Source organism: Saccopteryx bilineata, chromosome 6, assembly GCF_036850765.1.
Source record: "Saccopteryx bilineata isolate mSacBil1 chromosome 6, mSacBil1_pri_phased_curated, whole genome shotgun sequence".
Lineage (NCBI taxonomy): Eukaryota > Metazoa > Chordata > Mammalia > Chiroptera > Emballonuridae > Saccopteryx > Saccopteryx bilineata.
The window spans coordinates 172650102-172670904 of NC_089495.1; the positions used below are offsets into that span (position 1 = coordinate 172650102).

General features: G+C 43.0%; 1 protein-coding gene across 4 annotated transcripts in view; it reads left to right on the forward strand.

Annotated features, from left to right (window-relative positions):
• KIF16B (kinesin family member 16B) overlaps positions 1–20803 on the forward strand; it is a 366353-nt gene that overhangs the window by 215635 nt on the left and 129915 nt on the right. The window lies entirely within an intron of this gene.

Genomic DNA, 20803 nt, shown 5'->3' on the forward strand with positions numbered 1-20803 from the left:
TAGCTCAGCACTTCTCCCAGACACTGGGCCCAGTGGCATCCCCTTCTTCAGCTCCTCAGTGCTCCGGCTCATGGAAAGCAGATGTGCCTAAAGGGACTCTTTATTAGCTCTGGCCAGGTAGCTCAGTTGGTTAGAGTGTCATCCTGATACATCAAGGTTGCAGGTTCCATCCCTAGTCAGGACACATACAAGAATCAACCAATGAATCCATAATTAAGTGGAACAACAAAAGGAATCTCTTTATTGTCATAGTTGACACCTGGGAAGGCCCTGGGATCACCTTCCTGGATTTCTTATTTTAGAAGCGAGCTGAAGCCCAGACCTGACACCTTGCTTAAAAAAAAAAAAAAAAAAAGAAAAAAAAAAGAAAAAAGAAAAAGCCAGTTAGTGCAACACCTGGGCTTCCCTTCTTCCAGAACTTTTGAAGGTAAAAGCAAGCAGGTGACTCCCTTGTGTCAGTTGAGAAGAGCTGTGCTTATCAGATAAATCTATGGTGCAATGAGCCATGTGATAAACCCTCAGAGCAATAGCTTACCATTACCTCAGAAGGTGTGTATTGTTGTAGGTCTTTAATTTTTACAGCAGCGATTTCCAGCTGGTATGCTGTGAGAATTTTAAACCATGCAGTACCTGACTTATTTAGGCAGGGGCACTGACCTCTTTTCTCTGAGATTCAAATAAAAAATGACAACAGCCAAACGCAACAATAGTTGTCCAGTGTGGATAAATCAAAATTATACCTAATTTTTTTGTCAGATCAGCAAAAATTATATTTTTGGTCTGCTGAAAATTTTAGAAATTAGTTTATGTGTGCCATGGGGTGAAAAGGGTTGAACATTGCTGCCTCACAGTATAGCGAGTGCCTTTTATTGTGACTGAGTTGATTCCTTTATAAGCTCAATTTGTTTAACTTTAACAAAATATATAGGTCTTCTGGGTTAATTTCAGTTCATGGAGTATGATCCATCTCTTCAATATTTTTGAGCCAATTCAGTTGTTTTGGGATATGAAGAGTTCTTATCGGAGTCCGCTCCCAGTCCAGGACCCTGTCCCAACCCTGGAATCCAGGTGTCCGCTTCATTGTCTTTGAAGATGGTACTTTTACTTTAAAACAGTTTGTAATGTTATGTGACTGCTTGGTGCCTTTGAAAACCAAAAAAAATTATCTGCAGGCAGCTTATCCTCCAAGACACAGGGTCACCATCTGTGAGTTCTCCTTTCTCTCGCGTTTAAAGATAGGAACTCATCCTCCTTTTTTGTTCCAAACATAGGAGAATATATAGTCCCCTGAAAAGCGATGTCGTTTTTTTGTTGTTTGCTTGTTTTTAATTTAAAGTAGTTTTTCTCAGTGTTGATTAAATGTAGGTCAGGTGGGCTCAGTGGATAGAGCATCGGCCTGGATGCAGAGGTCTCAGGTTCAGTCCCCGGTCAGGGCACACATGAGAAGTGACCACCTGTTTCTCTCTCCCTCCTCCTCCCCCTTCTCTCTCTCTCTCTTCTCTCACAGCCAGTGGCTTGACTAGTCAGAGCAAGCTCGGTTGAGGATAGCTCGGTTGATTCGAGCGTCCACCTAGACAGGGGTTGCCGGATGGATCTTGGTTGGGGTATATGTGGGAGTCTGTCTCTCTCTAGCGCCCCTCCTCTTACTTAGAATAAAGAAAAAGAAAAAAAAAAACAAAACACGTAGGGCAGAGTGTAGTAGTTTTCACCCTCAAAACTTTTCAATGTTTCCATGGTCTAAAAACTAAAACTGCAGCCTGCACCAGGCCCCTCAGACTCTCCCCCGCCGGGCTGTCCGCAGCACGTCCCTCCACACCTGCCCTGTGCCGTTGCTCAGGCTTACCCGACTTCCGTGCCTTTGGGGCTCTCCTGTGCTAGTTCCAGAGCCTACAACACACTTTAAGATGCACCCACTTGTTCTATAAGGCTTAGTCCAGACGGTCTCTGCTCTGAAAGCTATCCCGGCTTTTCTCCCACAATGAAAAACGTGTCCCGTCCTTGCAGCGCACTGCGCCATCCCTGTCACCTTTATTCTTCTGTGTGATGGACACTCATCTATCAGCAAGTCCTTTCTGAGTGCCTCTGTGAGGCGGGTGGGTTCAGGCAGACTTGGGAACACCACCAGCAAGGTCAGTTTACAGCTGGGAAGGAGGAGAGAAGCCATCCAAGAGAATTTACAAGTAAGTGCAGAAAGTGAAAATAGAATGAAATTAGCGTAAAATGTCTTGGGGCAGTATTTGAGCAGTGATCCAAGAGGCCTCTGAGGGCTGGATATTTAATCTAAGACTAGAGTGGAGAGAAGGTGACACTTGTGCAGCAGAAAGGGGGAGAGAGGAGAGTATTTCAGGCAGAGGACAAAGCAAGCACAATGGCTTCAGAATGAGAAGCAGAAGAGGCCCAAGTGTGGGAGTATAGTAAGCACCAGGAAGAGTGGGTGGGTGAGTTTGTTCAGCACACGTGGGGCCTGTGGCCACTGGAAGGAGTGGCCTCTTTTCCGAGAGTGCTGGGAATCATTAGAGGGCCCAAAAAGGAGAGTAACTTGAAGATGTGCACACGGCTAATGGGATGTGTGTCATTTGGGGAAAGTAGCTTAGAAGCAAGACCATTTACAAAGCGATTTCCTTAGTCCAAGATAAAGACAACAGTGGCATGGATCTGGGTGGTAGCTGTAGACACTAAGTCCATGTACCATGGAGTCGGGTGATTCCCAGGTTTGGGGTTGAAACACCTGAAAAGACAGTGTGTCCATTTCTGTGACGTGGGAGACAAGGAGGACCAGCTTGGCCTGGCATTGGGGTAAGAGTTTGGCCTATGTGAGTGTTTTTCCTATTCAACTGAAAAATTTTCAAGATGAAAGGTTTGTCTTACTAATTTCTGTATTTTAAAGTATCAGTTATAAGACATGCTTCATATATGTTTAGCAGGCTGATTAAGATGAAATTTTAATGGGATACATGGGTCTTTATTGAAAAGGGTTTTTACTAATTTCTTTGAGGCTTGATGTTCCAAATGGAAAATGGCATATTGTGTAAAGCAGGGGTCCCCAAACTTTTTACACAGGGGGCCAGGTCACTGTCCCTCAGACCGTTGGAGGACCGGACTATAAAAAAAACTATGAACAAATCCCTGCACACACTGCATATATCTTATTTTAAAGTAAAAAAACAAAACGGGAACAAATACAATATTTAAAATAAAGAACAAGTAAATTTAAATCACCAAACTGACCAGTATTTCAATGGGAACTATGCTCCTCTCACTGACCACCAATGAAAGAGGTGCCCCTTCTGGAAGTGCGGCAGGGGCCAGATAAATGGCCTCAGGGGGCTGAGGAGTTAGGTTGAGGCAGTGAGAGAACTCGAGCAAGAAGCAGCCTGTCTTAGACTGCAGTACAGTGGACTGAGGAGGTGGTTTCAGAGCCATTTGCTAATACCATTATGCCTCCTGGTCACCTGGCTTCAGTTAGCAGACACATTTGTCTCTGCCATCCCTGCAATACTAATTTGTAAAAATTCAGGTTAAAATGACATAATACTTCATGTCCCTGGCTTCATGATCCCCCCGGCTTGCCACCTGCTGCAGAGAATGATTGCCCAGGAATTAGAACATAACTGGAGAAAAACTTCTCCTCTGATGTATAAGAAGCAGGCACCATGTGAAGTGGACCGCTCCAGCAACCTGGCCAAGCGGAGCAGAATTAAAGCCATAGCCATGCTCTTTGTACTGTTTTTGATGTCACAGATGTAAAGGGCCTCAGCCTAAAGTAAGCACCATGCAACAAATTGGAAGAACATTGAGAGAAATATTGGCCCTGGCTAAATACTTGTTATTTAAATCTGGATAATAAGCTGCTTAGGCATAAGAGCATGTTAGTGTCACAAGCTAGGGAACTCAGACTGAGCTGCTTTATCAGTTCAGCACATATTTAGAGTCTGCTTTGTGGACTAATCTGCAAGTGTCAAGTGCAGTGTTGTCTGTGTCTAGGAAAACTGACGTGTGGCTCTGAACCTATTTAGAGTGACAGCAAGGCCACCTGTGATTCAGGACAAAGGGCACTACCTCCGTTCCCCGGGAGGTACAGTGGGAAGAAAGGTGGCATTTGGAATGCTGAGGAAAGGATTCTCTTCCTGTAGCTGTGCCTTTCAATGTGCTGAGTAACAGCAAACCAGAGTCTTCCAGAAGGAATCTCTCTTGATATGGAGATCACCTCCAGCGATCATCATGGCATCTGTCATAAGCCTGATTCACAGAAACCACTGTCCTCCAACCTTACGGGAACCAGGCATTTTTTCCTACCTTAACGTCCTCCCATTTTTACCCTGTTCCACTCGTTCTCTGTGCTGCAGCCACACCCAGCCAGTGGTGACAGCCAGATGGGTGTGGAGGCAGCGTCCAGAGCGGGGTGCAAGGGTTTTAAGGAGCCTTCCTCTTGGAGGCTTCTGGTATGGTGCTTCCTTCTCTGCAGTTGAGAGCATGAAGATATTAGATGTCTGTAACAATGCCTTAGCTGGGAAGACAAAGCACAGAGGATATTAACCAAGATTAGGTCCTGGATACCCAGCCCTGAGTAACCCCAAGTTACTTTCCTCAGCTCTGCTTGCAGATTCTCTTTGCGATTCCCAGATGCACTGGATCCTGGGCCCTGAGGTCTTTGCAAGGGGTAGAGGCAGACTGGAGAGAAGGTAGCGTGTGAGAGACATCCTTTATGACAAACTAGATGCGTGCCGGAAGGAGGGCCATGCTGAGGCCTGGGAAGAAATCAGGAAGCTGCAGGAGGAGGCCTGGCTCTGAGCACCCTGAAAGCTAAGCGTGGTACTTACAGTTTGCTTTTGATAAACCGACACAGCTGTTCTTTGGAGAGAGACGCTTTGGGGTTTGGGAACACTGGATTAGAAGTAAGAGAGAGAGAGATTTCAGGTCAGCTTCTGGAGGCACCTTGATAGTACATAAAATGTGTCACGTTTTTATAAATTTTGCTTAGCATGTTCAGAATTTATGATTATGATTTAAATATATGTCCCTAAACACAAAAGAGAATTTTTTATATGTACTCATAAGCATTTGATTACTAACTTCTTTACTTTTTTTTGAAAAACTGTGGACTAAAAATGTAATACCTTAACTATTTTTAGTAGATAGTTTACTAGTGTGAAATGCCTTCACATTGTTCTACAACTAATTTCCAGAGGTCTTTCCACCTTAGAAAACTGAAACTCTGTACCCATCGCACAGTAGCTCCCACTCCTTCCTTCCCCGGAGCCCTGGCCATCACCATCTCTGCTCTCTATTGGTTGTAATCATACAGTATTTGTCTTTTTGTGACTGGCTTGTTTCACTTAGCATAATGTCTTCAAAGTTCATCCGTATTGTAGCTTGTATCAAAACTTCTTCTTTCTTCTTCTAAGTTTGAGTAATATTCAATTGTATGTAGAAGGCACATATAGCACACCTTGTTTATCTGTTCATCTGCCAATGGCACATGGGTTGCTTCCACCATTTGGCTTTTGTGAATAATGCTGTTTTGAACATGGGTGTGCAAATATGGTCTCAGTCCTGGTTTCAAGTTTTGGGGTATGGACTCAGAAGTATAATTGTTGGGTCACTTGGTAATTCTATTTTTAATTTGTTGAGAAGCTACCTTACGGTTTTCCCTAGTAGTTGTACCATTTGACATTCCTACCAACAGTGAACATAGGTTCCAATTTTCCACATCCTAGTCAACACTCTTATGCTATTTTTTTAATGATAGTAGCCATCCTAATGAGTGTGAAGTAATATCTCCTTGTGGTTTTTCCTCTTTCTTTTTTCTTCCATTTGCTCAAGAATGTCCAATCTAGAAAATAGTGTTTGGAAATATAGAAAGAAAAAAAGAAAAATCTCAAAATTTAGTTCCCTCAGTACTTATAGTAAACAAGTGATGAGCCTCAATCCAACAGGGACCAATTTCCTAATGACCTCCCTCAGGCCCTGCCAAGTTCACTTCAACCAGCTCATTTACATGCATCGCAGAATCCATTGATGATGGCAATCCAAGAACTGTCTCTAGCCAAGGAGGGATGTGGTCATCTTTGTACAAGAACACTGAAGAAGCAACAAGAAGGACACTGGAGGCCAGGCCTTGAACTGCAGCAGTCGAAGGCACCTGGACGATGGCTGGGCTATACAGGGTCAGGGCAGGCAGTCATGGGGCCTAGAGGGTTAATTGGAAGTGGAAGCAGAGCTGCTGACTTCCATGTTCTGGCTTACCTGATTGGTTGGTTGTAGGCTACCCAGCTGAAATATGAATACAGGGGGAGGAAGAGCAGGTTGACAACAGGAAGAGAGGATGATGAGATGAGCACAGCCTTGGGAAATTGGGCTGCAGGCGAACTTGCTCCTGTAAGTTGATGTGTCTAAGTCATCTGTCGGCCACCACACATCCATGGGAAAAGCTGGCATCTGTGTGGCCTGTCAAAGCGTAGGATAAAATATATAGATGCTCACGGGTTTCTCCACGTCTTCCTCATCCATTCACTGTTGTATGAGGGCCGTCATGTGTCCAGCTCTGTGCCGGGGCTCCAGTAAGGGAGACAGGCAGGGGCCGAGTCACCTCCGAGCAGGAGTTAGCTCCCAGGGAGGACAGTTGTCAGGCCGGTCAGTTACCTGGCACCAGCAGCACTGTCTCAGCATGTGCCACTCTTGGGTGACCCTGGGTATCTTTGAAGTAGGGAAAGCTGTTTAGTTTAGTTCAGACCCCATGTCCCCAGGACTCTGCATCTCATAGTAGTGAGTTTCCTGACAGAACCCTCCCGCCCCGTGAGTCCTAGGTCCTGTGGTCAGCAGGTGGCCGGGCCCTGGTGAAAGTGCGGAGCTTGGTGTCCCTGACCCCCTATTTGCCTTGTGGCCTCTCTGGGACCAGCTTTAACAAACAGGAGCTAAGAGCTGCTGGAGCACCTGCTGCTCAAGCTTGTCTCTGGGCTTTTCCCCGCAGCTCCCTCAAACTAGCTTTCAGCCTTCCTAGTTTTTGCATAATTCAAAGAGTTTGCTTAAAACATTTTAGCAGCTCCATCCTTTTTTTTTTTTCCCCTAAACCCTTATGAATATTTCTCTCTGAAGATACTGGGACTCTTCTTGAATTCCAACACCTCCCCTTCTTTCTTGCCCCAGGGTCCTGATCACCAGCCTGCCTTCCTCTCCTTGGATAGAAAAATCAGTGCCCACTCTATCCCTTGGGAATTGCTTCTCCTCACTGGCTCTCCAGGGGGCCCTCTCTTCCCCACTCTCTCCCTCCCGTCATCTCCATCCCCACCTAAAGCAAACTTAGGGCCCTTTCACCTGAGAACTGCTGTCTGTTATTGTGGAAGGACATACAAGAGATTTCTTTAGTCTGTAAATGGCCCGAGTGTTGCGCAGCAGCGGACATCATCAACAAAAGGAGCAGGCAGCCTATTGAATTGGCAGAACATATTTGTAAATCATTTATGGGATAAGGGGTTAATAGTCACAATATGCAAACATCTCAAACTTAATAACAAAAACAAACAATGAGATTTAAAAATGGGTTAGAGGATCTGAATAGATGTTTTCCTAAAGAAGACATAAGATGGCCAATAAACACATGCAGAAGTTCTCAGTATTACTAATTTGCAGGGAATTACAAATTAAATCCTTGCTGAGATGTCACCTCACACCTATCAGAATGGTGATCATCCAAAGGACAAGAAATACCAAGTTGTGGCCAGGACATGGAGAACAGGGAGCCCTCCTGTGCTGCTGGGAATGCAAATGGGTATAGTTGCTATCTATGTAAAGCAGAGTGGAGGTTCCTCAGAATGTGAGACCAGGATTATCATATCTAGTAATTCCACTTGTGGGTGTTTATCTGAAGAAAACAAAACCACTAATTTGGAATGATAATATGCACTGCCATGTTCAATGCAGTATTACTCACAGTAGCCAAGATATGGAAACAACCTCACTGTCCTTCAGTGGATGAAGGGAAGATGTGATATATTACGTTGTTTCTATATCTTGACGTGTGTGTGTGTGTGTGTGTGTGTGTGTGAGAGAGAGAGAGAGAGAGAGAGAGAGATGGAATATTAATCAGCTATAAATGGCCAATGTGGTCTTTAAACCTACATGACCTAAAGAGTAACAAATGTCCGAGTCACCAGGGTGACCGTCAGGGTCTGACAGTGATTTCTGACGTCCTCTAGGAGATGACGAAGGGCAGACTGAGGGGCCTGTCCCTGGAACCCTGCCCCACCTTTGAGCGGAGAGTGGGGCTCACCGCTCTTCCTCAGCCCTTCGTGGTGGCCCTCTCTTCCCAGCATCTGGCATGGCTCTTCGGTCCCTATGAGATGAATTGCAAACTCCTACCCTGTCTTCTGTCACTTCACCTTGAACTTTATACTTTGGTTTAAGTGGATAAAAGAGCTCTTTCACACCTCTCTTCAGGTCAACCTATGTATAAAACCAGTCTTATAAAACTGTCTATAGAACCCACTCATCTTCCCTGGGTCAAGCCTCTTCATCTGTGAAATTGAGTAGAGGAATTGTCTCCTCAGGACGTGTTCTGCACATCATCAGTTTGAGCTAAATTCTTTCTCTTTCTTCTCTGGAAGGCATTTGGTGTATACCTTTCCTATATCGCCTTTTTCATATTCCTGTAACTCATGCTCGTGCCTGCTTTCCCAATAGGCTTTTCTTGGGGCAGAAACCATTCCTTCCTTATTGTTGAGCCTCCAGAATCTTGCACACAGCGGTGCACTGCGTGGTGGGGTGGCCAGCAGCTGTTCTCTCGGACGCAGGATGTGTTGGCTCACAGATCTCCAGGTGCCTTGTGCTTCAGATGGTCCTGTGCACTCTTTAATATCTCCAGGTTGGCTGGCCCCTGTCTTTTTGAGTTTCTCCCTCACACAGATGTACTTGATACATGCTTTGTTGCTTTCTTAAATATTAGGAATCGAAGTTTATCGTTTTGTTTCTTAGGTATCATTTATACCCATACATGTTTGTGCAATAGACTAAAAATTTACTATTTAATACTTAGTTCCTCTTAGAGCAGAGCTCTCTTTAGAAATGATATCTGCTTTACAAAGTACTGTGTCCAATAAGACACAGCTCGTCTTCAAAGCAACCAGTCGTTAGTGTTTGTTTAGCAGGTAACCTACTAAATCTCCAAAGAAAAGCAATAGCTAAACAAACAAAATAACTAAAAAAACCCAAAAAACAAAAAAAACAACAACCCATACTCTGAATTATAGTAAGAGTTGGACTTTTTAAAAGTGAAGTTTTTGCTACCCAAGAACATTTTATCAGCCCAAGTGGGCACATAAACTTGGGTACATCATTCTAATGTAGTTTCAGAACCTACTGATGGCCCACAGCTCACACTTCCTGCAAACTGGGATTCGTATACACGTGTGTGGTATTGGTACCAGAACATTTGGATGAGGCCAAGAAGCCTGGTGACTTTTTTTTGAGAGTAAGCTTTGCTTTGGAGAAGCGCCCAGCCAGGGTCTTCGCCAGGAAATAATTTTCTAAGGGGCAGCATTCCCCCCCAGCCAGCCCAGTATCTGGAAGAAAACCCGGCCCACAGCCGGGGTCCCCTCTGCCTTGCTCTGAGACTGCAAACAGACAGCTAATTTGTCAGCTTTCACAGCTTCTTGAAAGTGCTCTAAGCAAAATTACTTACAATTCAGGTTCATTTCAGGCTTGAAAATAAAGGAAGGAATTTTTACTGGTGCACTCTTTTCCTTTAAACACTAACCAGTGATGAGCTCATATAAATGGATATATTTGAATAATTAAATCCAATTGGACCAAAAAAATATCAAAAGTAATCTGATAAACCATCAAGCAGCTTCTCGGAATGGGACAGCCTGAGATGGGGTTGGGTTGGCCGGCACAGACCGCAGGAGGTACGCAACGCCTCGCACTCTGAAGGTGGTCTGAAGTCAGCAGTAGTCAGGGGATGAAGACAGATGATAATTATTTTTAACCTAACTTTTCATTTTAATGTGTTCATTGTAGAAAATTTAGAGATCACAAACAAGAAGAAATTACTGCAAAGTTGAACATGTTGTATACTCTAGTCCATACCTCTGTCTGTCCCACAATCTAGTCATCTCTCTCAGTCAGTGTCTGTATGCATGTACACACATTTATATATATACACACAATTGTTGTTGTTTTTCTGTTTTTGTTTTTGTTTTTGTATTTTTCTGAAGCTGGAAACCGGGAGGCAGTCAGACAGACTCCCGCATGCGCCCGACCGGGATCCACCCGGCACATCCACCAGGGGGCGATGCTGTGCCCATCCGGGGCATTGCCCTGTTGCGACCAGAGCCACTCTAGCGCCTGGGGTAGAGGCCATGGAGCCATCCTCAGCGCCCGGACCAACATTGCTCCAATGGAGCCTCTGCTGCAGGAGGGGAAGAGAGAGACAGAGAGGAAGGAGAGGGGGAGGGGTAGAGAAGCAGATGGGTGCCTCTCCTGTGTGCCCTGGCCGGGAATCGAACCCAGGACTCCTGCATGCCAGGCCAACCGGCCAGGGCCTATATACACAATTGTCATGTAGATACAGATATATTTATATGTATTCTTTAATGACGATGGGTTCAAACTGGACTGGTAAGAGTTTTCCACACTTAAAAAATCCTTTTCTGTCATATATTTTCCTATGTCATTTTAATATCCATGTGATATTTTGTATGGATATCCATTCCTTATTTAACTTCTCTTCTATTGTTAGGCATATGTTGTCTACTTTTGAGCTATCACAAGCCATTGGGGTGAACATATTTGTAGATATCTTTATGTTTATCTATGATTATTTCAGTAGAAATGGAATTACTGGGCCAGAGGGTGTATATGATTTTATGGCTACCTTGATACATTTTTACAAATTGTTCTGTAGAATGGTTATACTATCACTGCCATTTCCCACAGGTACTGTATGAGACTTTCCTCTACTTACAAACTGGAAAGGAATCCTCTTAAAGTATAGCCTCTGTCAGTAGAAGTACATGCTCCTGGATGCAGCTCTGAGTTATATTCAGAGGAACTGAGGACTAGGGATCCTTCTGACAGTGATGTTCTTTAGAAGTGTGTCCTAGGCATCTTGATCATCACCAAGGAGTCATGAAAGCACCCCATTCATCCTGTGCTGAGCTGCATGCTGTACTAAGATACTGCAGGTGATTAGCTCTAGTCTTCTTGGTCTTACTTTCAGATTAAGAATACAGTTGGGCACTGACTGGTTGGCTCAGTGGTAGAGCGTCGGCTTGGTGTGCAGGAGTCCTGGGTTTGATTCCTGGCCAGGGCACACAGGAGAAGCACCCATCTGCTTCTCCACCCCTTCCCCTCTCCTTCCTCTCTGCCTCTCTCTTCCCCTCCCGCAGCCAAGGCTCCATTGGAGCAAAGTTGGCCCGGTTGCTGAGGATGGCTCTATGGCCTCTGCCTCAGGCGCTAGAATGGCTCTGGTTGCAACAGAGCAATGCCCCAGATGGGCAGAGCATCGCCCCCTGGTGGGCATGCCGGGTGGATCCCGGTCGGGTGCATGCGGGAGTCTGTCTGACTGCCTCCCCGTTTCCAACTTCAGAAAAATACAAAAAAAAAAAAAAAAAAAAAAAAAAAGAATAGGGTTGGAATTTCAGAGTGTAAAGCCAGAAGGAACTAAATTCTGAATCACTGTCTCCAAGTTACATGAAAAAAATAATTACTTTTCTTCCTCTCACCTCTTCCCTTTTCTTATGCTCTCCCTCCTCATTTCCTCTCTCCCTCTTTCCCTTCAAATGAAAAAATAAATACATTATGTTCAGGAGAAAGTAAGGAAATCAGCAACAGGGTTACATTCTTTGTTGTGTTGAGTCTTCACTTCACTATAGATGACTAAAAGCTTTCAGAAAATAGGCAATAATTTATTAATAGAAATAAATTATTTCTATTAATTTATTAATAGAAATAAATTAGATTAGAATCTAATTTATTGTTCACTCAGTGCCCAGCTTCATACCTGGAAATTCATAGACATCTAATAAATGTGAACTAAGTGAATTCAGATTCCCTCTTCATTTACATCAACCTAGAGAAGTTTCAGACACAGAATCTGCTCATAGCTGGAGAGGCTTGTGATCAGATTCTGCATTGAGTGTGGTTATGGTCTCGACGGCGTACCCTGGGAGGAACGGTCACATTGCCTGTAAATGCAGTGCCGTACTCAGTCCACTTTCTCTGTCCCTCTCTCACTTATGCTACTTTAATATTATTTTATTATTTTTTGACAAAGACAGAGAGTCAGAGAGAGGGACAGATTAAGACAGACAGACAGGAAGAGAGAGATGAGAAGCATCAATTCTTCATTGCAGGTCCTTCATTGTTCATTGATTGCTTTCTCATACGTGCCTTGACTGGGGGCTCCAGCAGAGCCAGTGACCCCTTGCTCAAGCCAGTGACCTTGGGCTCAAGCCAACGACCTTTGGGCTTCAAGCCAGCAACCTTTGGGCTTAAGCCAGTAACTATGGGGTCATGTCTATGATTCCATGTGCAAGCCAGCGACCCCACACTCATGCCGGCGACCTTGGGGTTTCAAACCTGGGTCCTCTGCATCCCACTCTGATGCTCTATCCACTGCACCACTGCCTGGTCAGGCTTTCACTTTTGCTACTTTAGAAATTGTTTTGCCCTTTTTTTTTTCCTACTGACCTTGAACACAAAAGTTTTATATATGTAATTAGCAATATTTATGTTGCTGGTGATTTGGTAGTTAGCCTGTGTTTAGTTGATGCTCATTGACTGTTTTTATCTCCATGGTTTATTTTATTGGGCCTTACCATCTTTCAAAAGTTTGCTTTGCTGCAAGGCTGATTTCTCCTCCAGCTTTTTTTCTCAGTCAACTAGCATTTTAATGGACCATTTGCTTAACTTTACAGTTGCTATAGAGCTTGTGAGGATACAGAGTCATGGGGAACTTGTGATGAGAGCAACTGAAAGGAGTGGGTTTCTTCCTTCCATTAACAGAGATTAGTGTTAATTACTAACTTTGCTTTTTTCTTCTTTGTCCTTGAATATCACTTCATTGTAAGTCACTTTAAATGATGAGCTCCCTGTGTCTTCTGTTTTCAAAGTAGACAGAAAGATGAGCTGCAGAATTCAAAGAATAATTCATCTTTATTCAGTCACTTTAGATGCACATTGTGTTTTGCTCATTTTATACTGGCGACGTCTCAAGCTGAATTGTAAAGGTCAACTGAGGATTGAGACTTTTCCTGGTGAAAAGCAGTTATGGACGAAGTAGTTGTAGTCAGTAGCTTTCCTTTTATTCCTGTAGGCAGCACAATTTTCTTTTCAAGTAACATGGTGTATTAACTTGATTACGTGCCACAAGCTCTCTGTACTTTAGCTCATTGGATGAGAGCTTGTTGCTGATTCAGTCCAGGGTCCAGTGTACCTGCCCATTCTTGGTTCCAGGCCTTTGTACATGCTGTTTCCTGCCCTTGGGATACACATCCCTGTGTCCACCAGCACTTCACATGGCTGAATTCTCCACAGTCTCTAAAATCTCAGTTTAAGTCTCACTTCCTCATGGAGGTCTTACCACCCAAATCCCAACTTCATCTCCTTGGCTGTCCATTCACAACATCCTCTATTTTCCCTTGGTAGCATTTAAATAGTTGATAATTGTGTCTACTGGTGCAGCTGTGTGCCAACTCTTAGACTGTATATTTCATGGTAAACAGAAAGGCTCTGATTTACTTAATCCCATGTACCCACTTCTAGGTAGGTGCTTTGAAAAATAATTGTTGATTGAATGTGTATGTGTGTGAATTGTTGTGCCCTGACGAGTTACTTCTATCCTCTCCTTTTATCACAAATTATTCTTCTAACTTGAAATAGCAATGTCCCATGTCAGTGACATCAGATGTTTTGCCATTGTCAACAACCCGCATATCTTACATCTTCTAAAGGTTAATTATCATCATTGTTGGAAACAAATGGAAATGAACCAGAGATATGTAGAAGCAAAAAGGAAGTGAATTGGTTGCTATGATCACCGTCGATTAAGAAAAAATTTTGAAACAGGTAGTTTGACTCATTATAAATTTAAATGATTGTGACAAAAAAAGTATAACACTCAAGAATGAATAATCACAAGCATTCATAGTCCTTCTACAGAGACATAATGATTAGTTTACATTTATAATATGTACTTGCTTATATTTTACAGTATTTATATTTAGTTGTACATCGGATATTGTAATTATGCATTGTATAGAATATTTAAAAAATACAGTTGAGATTGCACTGCATACAGTTCTGGGTTCTGCTTTTTCTTGTACCTTTTATTGGGCACTTTCCCCATGCTATCGAACATGGCTTCTTTCTGTGCTTGCGTCATGATGTCACTCTTGCTTAATCATGAAATACTTCTGAGAGTATTTCCCTCCCCCTCACACACATAAATTATTGATTACATTGCAATTAATCCACTTATATAAATCTTTACTACTTGGTTACTTTCTCACAGAAATCTACACCTCCCCTGAAATCTTTATTTGACGGGAGTTGCTGTTTACATTCAAGCAGCAAGGGGAGGAACGAAGGAGAGATTCCACAGAGAAAGGAAGATTGGAAGACCTGGGAAAGAACAGGCACAGAAGAGGATGGTTGGGAGGGGTGGCCAGGCCTGTGGAAGTACCAAGGTGCCCCCAGTCCTCTGCTCAGCCGTAGCCCCATACGCAGCACATTTCAAGCGTTGCTTGTTGGGAGTGTTAGCATTTTGTCTTTCAGCACGCAGTATCAAAGGAGCACAAGTGTGTGAAGCAGACTTGTAAAGTTCTTCACTTTAACGACTTATTGTCAAGGCAGAGGAACTGCGGTTCTTTTTAAGTCTTTTTAACATCTTCAAACTTCCCTTCTCTGGCTCTGTGTTCTCTCTGCCCCAGATACGCACAGCTTTGCTGTTTTTAAACTAACCTCATCCAGTGTAGCTTTCAGCAAACTGTTTTGTCAGAATCATCTACCATGTTCATTTCCAACAGTGTGAAATTGCTTCTGCAAATCATGCTGCATCTATATTATAGAACTGCATGATATTACACTATGTTGTACAATAACAGTTAATGAATCCAGATTTTCCCAAGGTATCTATCTCTTAAGAGAAAAAAGGTTACAAAATAGACAGTTGGAAACTCTCATCTGTGTGTGTATGTTATAGCTGTGAAGGCTAAAGGCTATATTCCATGGGGCATACATGGTGGGGGCTTACATCTTTCTCCTACATTTGCTGTGGTTAATTCCATTCATCTTGAAAGGGTGGAAGCATCAAGAGTTATTTTTTAAGGCAAAGAGAGTATTCCATTGTTTGACACCATCTCCTCATCCAGGTATTCTGTGACTGTGTAATTGGAGCTTCTCTGGCACTGAGCCTCGTGTCCCTGACTCCAGAGTACTATCTGTGGCAGTCATTGGTTGAATACCTACTGTGTGCCTTGCAGAAGGCCCTCAGGATATACAGTCAAGTAAAGCAGGTCTCTGTTCTTTAGGAGCCCTAGTGGGCAGGGTTCCATGTGCATCCTGCAGCCTGTAGTGTCCCGGGTGGTTTTGGCCCTGGCCCTGGCTCCCTCTTGGGTCAGAATTGATCTCATTCCATCATTGTCCATGGTTCTGTCTGCTCTGGGTCTTGCTGTGTTCCCAGCATTGCATACTCATTGTCACATGGTCACTGGCCTGGCTTCTCCCTCACATTGGCACCAAATACGTATATCCTTATGGTCTCCCTCTTCTTTCACTTAAATCTTTTCCTGGATGTCCCTTTCTCTCTCGACTCTCTCTTGTGGGTTCATTCTTTTTCATAGCACTTATCACAAAACACACTGTTAGTTAGCCATTCCCCTCACTAGAATGGGAGGCTCATGACTGCAAGGGATTTCTTTTTCCGTACCTGCAATGCCAGGATAGCACCTGGCATGTTGGTGGTCTGTTGAACAAAAGAATTAATGCAGCAGTTCTCAACCTGTGGGTCGCGACCCTGGCAGGGTCGCCTAAACCCATCTGAAAATACATAATGCATATCAGGTATTTACATTCCAAATCATAACTGTAGCAAAATTACAGTTATGAAGTAGCCACCAAAATTATTTTTTGGTTTGGGGTCACCGCAACATAAGGAACTGTATTGCGGGGTCACGGCATTAGAAAGGTTGAGAACCACTGAATTAATGGATGCATGAACCATCACTGGTTCCTGTGCCTTGAGCTCAGTGCCTTGTGTAGGGGACTCCACAGGGCAGTGGAAGGAAGGGTTACCCAGGAAGGTGACCCTGCTGACATTCTGCCTAGTCTAACTTCTGGGTTCTATTTCTTACCACCTCCCTTTATTTATTAGAAGCAATAACCAAACAAGGCTCTCTACTGTTTCCTTTGCTTGTATATTTTGTCTTCCTTCTCCTATTTTTTCCACTAGATGCCCCCCACACACTTACCACACTGGGCCCATAGTTATTCTGTACATGGATTAAGCCAGCTCAGACAGTGGCGTCTCTGGGAGCCTCCCCTCCTCCCTGAAGCCAGGAGTGCTTTCTTTCTCCCCATCTGTTGAAAATAGAACTTTCTTGGCGGGCTCATCACATTCTGTCTGATTGATATACATGCGTATTTTATTTCATGTACACTTCAGTCTTAAGACTGATAGGCACTTGATCTGTCTGTATTCTCCTGGGTGTCTAACTCACTGCCCGGTACGTAGTAGGTGCGTGGTAAAGGGTGGTTGGGTGTGTGGCCTGCATGGCAGAATTGGTGGCAGTGAGATTGCCTGTGCCTCATGGTGCTGGCTTGTCCAGCAGGGTGAGACACAGTTTGGAATGATGACTTGTCTGTAACTTTTGGGAAGCTGTGCCAGGGTAAGAGTTGCCATGGTTTGGTTGAGAAGGTAAGATGCAATTCAGAGTTGAAGGAAGAATGGAGGAGGAGGAAGTGGCCTTTACTTTAAAGAGAAGGTCACCTTGGACCTCCCCCTACTTAATACTCTTTGGGCCTCCCTCTCCTGTCCCATAAGGTTAGGGAGGGAGGAGCAGAGTGTGTGTGGGGGTGTGCTGAGTGCCGGGGGTCCAGCCCCGGGGGGGATCCAGGGGTCCCACAGGAAGAGACGGCGTCGGTGAAAATCGAGTGAGAGAGCCGAATTCTTTATTCTCTGGTTAGCATTTACTGCCAGGCATCTCCCCTAAATGCTAGTACAGCTCCTTTTTTATACACACACACTAAGTTACAATCACATGGTATTTTGAATACATCATTGTTCTAATTTCACTGTGGTTACATATTTCCAGATAACAGTTAATTCATATCTATAAACTACAAATCAGGTGGTAAGTTATTCAAAGTTCAGTTATACAATAACTTGAATAGTAATAACAATATTGGTACAAAATTCTAAAAGATTAGTACTAATTAATAACTCTATATTACTGTTGTTGTGAGTCGAGGGCGCAGAAAGAGATAGCAGATGAAATCATCAAGGGCTAGCAAAAGGACCACCGCTTGCTCAGGCAAATAGCCTTGAGTTCATGCAGTATCCTAATTCTTTTCCCACGAGACTACAAAAGGCTTGCTATTTAAGAAATTGACATAGTATCAAGAGTAACTTTCACCCAAAGATACATAGAGCGCATCTGCAAGATAGCTAGCAGCAACACAATATCAGAAGGCATTAGTTGCTACTGCTGCTATGAATCCCACCACATTCCTCTCCTTATTCTTGGCAAATACAAAAATCTCATGAGAACGTTCCACTGAGAAAAGCCCAGCAACTGCCTTCAGTGACAAAACAAGTCTTTTAACAAAACATTCTTTACTAGCCAGCTGCACTCCTATCCAAGGCCACGCAACAGGCCACTCCACTACACTTTACCTAAGATTCTAATGTCTAGTTAAGCTTTATTCATATACTATATTCATACACTAGTTAAGTTCTAACTTTATTCTTTCTAACATGATTAATAAGAAGAAATTCTCCTACAAACTTAACCCTTTATGAGGGATATCATGGCCAGCCTCTTATGTTTATGAGCCCAGTTCAAGGGGCTTACAGGCTTTTCTGTGGAACTTACACCTTCTGTCTCATTTCTAAAGAAATTACTACAAATCTACAGTGAAAGCGTGGTACTATTATCCCTGTGCTACAAATAATAGCACACACCCAGAAAAGGGGGGATATAAGGCCAGATTAATTCAAAAAGTCAAAGGGGGGAGTATCATTGTGCCTTTCCTTTGTGGTGACTTTGTCACCCCACAGCCATTGGTCTTCACTGCAGTGACTTTGTCACCCCGCAGCCATTGGTCTTCTCTGCTGTGACTTTGTCACCCCGCAGCCATTGGTCTTCTCTGCTGTGACTTTGTCAATCAGCAGTTTTTGATCTTCTCCTGCTGTGACCTTGCCAGCCAGCAGTCGTTGATCGGCTCCCGACAGCTGAGTAGTTGAATGCAGGAGCTGTTGAGTCTCGTCATAGTTCTAACCACCTGTCATTCTCTGCCTTGATCAGGTAGGTCTCCTGGGCCTAACACGGGGTCCTGGCGTCTTTATTACAGCAGGTTATACCACTGTTATGAGAAATAGACTGAAGAGAAACTCACTTAAAATGCTTATGGTATCAAATTTTACTATTTTTAAAAAATGATCTTTGTTTTTTTTGAGCACTTTCATTTGTAATACAAAAGGCTTACAACTGGCCCCTGGAAAATCTTTAGTGAGTACTTTCTAGACCAGGGATTTGAAAGTTTATGAGAAAGCCTTTCCCAGAGTACCAGGGATACTTATGTTATAAACTTTGACTTTTACCTAAACGGGGTTTAATTTCACAGCCTCCTAGATTAAATTGCACTGTGAGATCCCCATCTTGATATACACACCTTGAATTACAGTTGTATGTAAGCTGCTCTACTGTAGATAACCTGGTGTGTTACACAATGATTTTGGGTAAGGGGATACAGAGAATGAGTCATGTAGCACTCTCAACTGTCTCTACAAAACAGTGAGCTGTTTTTAGCTTTCTAATGAAAGTTTACATGTGAGCTGATGAACATGGGAAAGACCGCAAGGCCTTCCATGAAGAGCTGGATTCTGCGTGAATGGCCAGTTCTTCATGTTTTCCATGCATGCCTCCAGGTAGTAACTGGCTTCTGCCAGCTTTTAAAGAACGTCTGAAATGTTAAGGTTCTCAAGGTCAGGTACGACCAGAACTAACATGAACATTCAAATTCACACTTTCTCTGTAGTCTTTAAGACCAACCCCCCTGGAATTTGCTCATTCATATGGTGACTTGAAACTGACTGGAAATTTCTGAGGATGGTGAGAAGGCCAGTCACTCTGGTCTAAACTGTGACAGAATGAACTGTGGTCAAAACCTGGTCCCCTATGAAGGATGAGGGAGAGGTGAACCACCTTACACTGAGTTCTAGTCTTTTCTAGCTCCTTTCCGTCTATCCCCCACCACAATCTGGACTGGAAGGTCACACAACATTCCAGGAAAGAGGGCTGGAGTTCTTCAAACAATGACATATACTTGATTAGACCAGCCACAGAATTTGCAGGGCTCAGTACATACTGAGATGTGGGCCTCTTATTTGTATTATTAAGAATTTCAAGAAGACAACAGTAGAGTATCAAATGGACGCAAGGCCCTGGGCAGCTTCATGGATTGCACACACACCAAGTCATTTCTATTTTTGATTATAACTGAGTCACATAGGAAAAGTCCAGTCCTGCCCACTAACCAGAATTTTGTCCTTACCTGTTCACATACTTGCTGAACACATCCATGCGAGGGACTGACCTTCAGCTCACCTCCATTGCTGAGTGGGAGCTCCGTGGCAGTCATACTGTGGGCCAGAGCTATGCTTCCATTACCCTCCCTGCCCACCCCCTGAAGCTGCCAGCTCAGGTGTTGGCTGGATGAGGAGCTGTTTTCCTCTTCTTAGAAAGTGAAGTGAAATCAGAGGTATAAAACTAATCACCGTTGGGACCACTCAAGGACTCACATATTTATGCTTTTAGTTCATTTAAATTTTTCTTTCTTTTATATTTGTTATTACTTTCAGTGCAATGGTGCAAACTGAGAAATTCGCACCCCTTTGCTTTTTCATTTCCAATGATACCAGGAATATAAATCACAAGATGCGCATTTATACTTCAAAGTGCTAGATATCTTTTAATACAAAAAAGCTATTTCTTATAAAAATTGATTGTATGCTATTTTTTTTGTTATACCCACAGTATATGTGTTTCGAAATGTCACTTTAAAATGCTAAGAACAGCTGCAAAAATTATATCCTTTTGTGGTTTTCCTTTTAATTGTGACATTTAGGAAATTAGCATTTGGAACCAAGTTAAGTTCCTAAATATAAAATAGTGAATGACACTTATTGAAAATGAAGCCACATTAAGATACAATTTGAGTTGATATTTTTTCCTTGATATTAACACATTCACATTAATATTTTACAATCTTTTGAGATTTGCTATTTGAAATAATTATTATTGATTACGGAAAGGGGCATTTTAAAGTACAATTCATAAATATATAGTATTTTCCAAAGTAGCATTTGGTTTATGACCATGCACTTGTGACATTATCTTCTTATAGTCACATTCAGCTATTGTTCACAGAAAATAAAAATAGAGAATAAAGAAATTCCATTAGGGAATTTCTCTGATTTTGAAGGTGTTTTTATCCAGTGGTTCTTTTTGACTGTATAATATCTCTAGAAATAATAAATTGTACCAAAATCTAAAAATATCTACTAGGAAATATTCCTAAGGTTTGT